Source organism: Bactrocera latifrons, unplaced genomic scaffold (assembly GCF_001853355.1).
Source record: "Bactrocera latifrons isolate USDA-ARS-PBARC rearing strain unplaced genomic scaffold, ASM185335v1 scaffold_209, whole genome shotgun sequence".
NCBI classification, from domain to species: domain Eukaryota; kingdom Metazoa; phylum Arthropoda; class Insecta; order Diptera; family Tephritidae; genus Bactrocera; species Bactrocera latifrons.
Window position 1 is genome coordinate 326,095 of NW_017535619.1, and position 4,298 is coordinate 330,392.

General features: G+C 35.1%; 1 protein-coding gene across 5 annotated transcripts in view; it reads right to left on the reverse strand.

Annotated features, from left to right (window-relative positions):
* LOC108968302 (long-chain-fatty-acid--CoA ligase 4) overlaps window positions 1-2,496 on the reverse strand; it is a 49,776-nt gene extending 47,280 nt beyond the window's left edge. Inside the window, exons 1-2 of one of the 5 annotated variants that reach the window (XM_018932238.1) lie at window positions 1,800-2,321; window positions 1,034-1,055 (exon numbers count right to left, since the gene is read on the reverse strand). The gene's annotated coding sequence lies outside the window, so the exon portion shown is untranslated. Of the gene's footprint in view, window positions 1-1,033; window positions 1,056-1,799; window positions 2,322-2,347 lie in introns of those variants that run through there. The other 4 variants (XM_018932234.1, XM_018932235.1, XM_018932240.1 and 1 more) reach the window with 4 other exon arrangements.
* Window positions 2,497-4,298: the final 1,802 nt, after the last annotated feature.

Genomic DNA, 4,298 nt, shown 5'->3' on the forward strand with positions numbered 1-4,298 from the left:
TTTGTTCTTATTTTTTCGAACAGGCTGTTTAAGACCCAATGCAACAAAATTTGCAGTACAAAAAAGTTAGTGCGTATTTGATGACCAGATTTTTAATTTTTTTAATACTCACAATATGTATAAATTTTTTAAGAAAAAAAGGCTCAATAAAATATTACTGAAAAACTTTTATTCAATGATTTCGATATTCACTTTGGTTGTTCTTATTATTTCGAACACGTCTGTATATGTATGTATGCATGTAAGTATATGCATATATGAGTTTTCTCTGCAAAAAATTAGCTTGTGATATGTACATTTATAATCGTTTTTGAAGCTTTTGCGTCCGCACCAAATGCAAACACAACGCAAATAAATTCATAGTTTGTATGCAACATACATACATAGATATTTAATATTTTGTATTTGTTGAACGCGAGGATAATTGAGTTTTGACTTACGTATGTACATACAAATATTGCACATAAAGCTAAATGGGTTGCTTGTCTGCACTCTCATGCATTCACATGTATGTTTGTAAGCCGCAAACAAAGAAAATTTCGCATTTATAATAACCAAAATAATAATGAAGGCCCGTCGCCTCACCACAATTTATTGTTTGAAAAAAGCGGCGAAAAACATAAAATAAGAAAAAAGGGGAAAAATAGGTGTACGTTGCTCACATGCGTACTTCTGTTTATTTACTGGCGTACTAGGGTGTATTTTTCTATTTGAGAAGGTTATTAAAACTTCAATGCAAACGAAGTTCTCCTTTTTTCTTGTTAAGAATTTGCTTAATTAACAGAAGTACAATTATTCCATTGTAATTTGCTAGAAAACCGTACAATCCAAAAATATATAAAACGCGCTAAAAACGACTATACTACTTTTACATTCTAATAGGTAACTGCAAGTACACAATTTGTCACATAATGTAGTACAATGTAAAATATGAAATAGTAATTTATTTTACTATTATTTATCAAGACGATTCATAAAAAAAATTGTAAATACACAAATACTATAACAAACGTTAGTTTATTTGCAAATTTACCTGTCCTAACTGGCATTAACTGCTGTAGATGCGTTGTTTTGTTAGCGTAAATTCATACATGCGTATAGTTGTTTTTGCCGTCCCGCATTCGTTGTGTTTGTTAGTTTTTATAATCAATGTTGTTGTTGCGGCGAAAAAGTAATTTGTGTTGATTTCCAGTTATTGTAGATAGAACATTGCGGTAGAAAAAAAAATAAAGCAAAGGGGACATTTTAATAGAGACAACAATGCATTTTACCTGAATCGAGAAAAACCAACTAATCTAAAATATATGTATGTACATATATGTAAAATAAAATTATTAAACCTACAATCGACTTTTCGTAGCCGATTTCGTTGCATTGTTAAAGAACACATCATACATCTTTTTTTTCACACGTTAGGCGTACACACACGTCCAAAACCATATTACAACGAAAACTGCAACATTATGTAAAATAACACATATTTCATGTAAAAAATTTCAATATTCGCTGTAACATAGAATCTTTCAAATTTGACTTTCATTTATATTACTTTAATGCACTTTTGTACACACACACCTGCACATAACTTCGTTTCGCAGCAATGACATTTAAACGCACTATTTTCTTTATTCTTAAAATTTAACTCGGTAGCGGTCGTGTAGACAATATTTAACTAAATATTAACAGAAAACTCGTAAAAACTCGCATTTGTCAGTTGGTCACACCACCTTTCCCTATTGAGTCTAAATATTTCTATAAGGTATGCTCATTGCAATGCCATTGGGCTTTTTATTACTTACTCTCACACACACACACGTTGTAATTTATTGCGTTGAATTATACTTGAATTAAACGGTAAAAAATATTTATTTTACTATATTCACAGAAATAAAAAATAGAATGTTTGGTGCACACCCGTTTTATTTTTTTTTTATTCTTTAAAATCTTATTTGCAGCAATGTAAACAGTGAATACTCTCGGCCACGTTAGTTTTACTTCTGAATCAGTTTATTTGCTATTTTCGTATGAAGTGTCGAAGATAAAGTCGCCGTCTTCGCTATTATCGCCGCACTTTCCCCTTAAAGTGTTAGTTTGATTATACACTCTCTCGCTCCATGAGAACAATAACAACAAACCATGTTGTTCTTGTTATAATTCACTCTGCTGCACGCTCACTTTCTTCTTTGATTATGTTGCCTTTGCAGTTTTTTATTGTTTATATACATTTGTTACCGGTGCTCTCTCGCGGTCACGTCATCATTGCGAACCACCGCCACAAACAAAAAAAAACCAACGTACGAACAAATACTCAAGTAAATAAAATAACGCAAACGCTGTTGAAGCCCACCTATTTTAATAATGACACCCGAGGATTGATTATGCATATGGTATTAACTATATAATAATATCTAGCAAATTTAAACACTTTTTAATGTGTGAATCACAATGAAATTGCACGAGCGAAATGATGGACAGCTGAATTGAGCAGTTTTTAAAACATTTAACGACTCATATTTGTTGTGTGCTGCCAGGCGTCGGCGAATTACGATTTCAGGTGCCAATTACCTACGAAAGATTAATACAAGTTCTAACATATAGACTTTATTTCAGCGTTTACAGCAAAATTATGCAAAAAATTATATTAAACAAACATAATTTATGTCGTTACTACTATACAGTGCGTAATTTAAATTATTTTTTATATATCTGGTAACTCTTGTTGACATTGTACTCAACTGAGTATGAGCACCTCAATAAAAAAAATATTTCACGTGGTGTGTGTGCAAAAACAATACTACAAATAAACTTGTATAATTTTTTATATACATATGTACATATATATATAGGTTTACTGTCATTTTGGAAAGTGGCGTGATTTTCGCGTACACCGAGCGCATGCTCGTTGGTGGGGTGAACGAGATAGCAGATAATAATAGAAAACATTTAACGGTTGCCGTATGTTATTGAAAGAAAAGAATGACTCCAGTTGTCAGATGCTGCACGGAAAAATTAACACAAACAAAATGATATATCTTATTTTTGCTGCATTGGCTACTTTGGCCACAAATGTGCAGGCGTTATTTTTGAAATCGCTGTTGTTGACAAAAGAGGCTGTACAATAATTTACCACAAAAATTGCTTGTTAGATTAAATTTATATTTACATTTCTAAGATATCGAACTTTACACACGTTCTAATTTCCCATTGAAGCTGGTATATGTACAAATGAGCATATGAGGTAGCAATAACATTTTTTATATACTATATATGCATTTACGAGGATGGTGTTATGTGTAGAAGTTCACGCAAGTGAGGAAGGTTATGTGATCGCCATTCACTTGGGAATGGCCAGAAACGATTATTTTACATATGGCTCAAGTAGCTCACGACGTCCGGTCTTTGATCAAGTATATATATAGCCTAAGAAGATCCGTTTGAAGGCGAGCTAAAGTTAGAAGGCGAAACATGCCGTCCGCAGGGTTGTGCGCTGGGTTTGGAACTCGCCACGTAAAAAACGCACCCAATGAAAAGAAATAACATGCCTCGGATGAGTGAACCCCTTTTGATGACAACCATGGCACACAAATTAAGGGCTATGATTTGAGTATTCGTTGATGTATTCGTTAGAGTGAAGGCTGACATCACCGCCGCCCAAGAAATGCGATGGATGGGACATACAAAGAAGCGCAAATTTGGTGTGGGATTCGTGGTGGGAGAAAAACTAAGTCAACAGATAGCCGAACGATTTTCTACTCGACTTGCACCACTACTCTCTGAGAGCACTCCTCAACAACTCGGTACAAGGGAACTGTGGGACGGCATTTCAAACTCCTTACGTACAGCTGCAACCGAAACCATTTTAAGAAAAGAACAGCTGGTACCACGAGGTGTGCCGTGTCGCAGCGGAGAGAAAATGACTACCTCCCAACGTTACGATCGATCACAACACGTGCGAGATGGGATAGATACCGAGAGTTGAAGAGGGAAGCGAGACGCATTTGTAGACAGAAAAAGAAAGAGACCGAAATGCGTGAGTATGAAGAGCTTGATAAGCTGGCCGACAGGGGTAATGCTCTAATTTCAAGACCAGAGAATACTCTTGTAGAACCCCCAAAGTTGATCTAGTGACCGATCCCCAGAGCATTCTTAAATTATGAAGGGAACACTTTTCCAGTCTGCTGAACGGCAGTGAACGTACAACACCAGGAGAAAGCGAACCCGATTCCCCAATCGATGACGATGGAGCAGACATTCCATTGCCCGACCATGAAGAAGTTCGAATTATAATTACCCGTCTG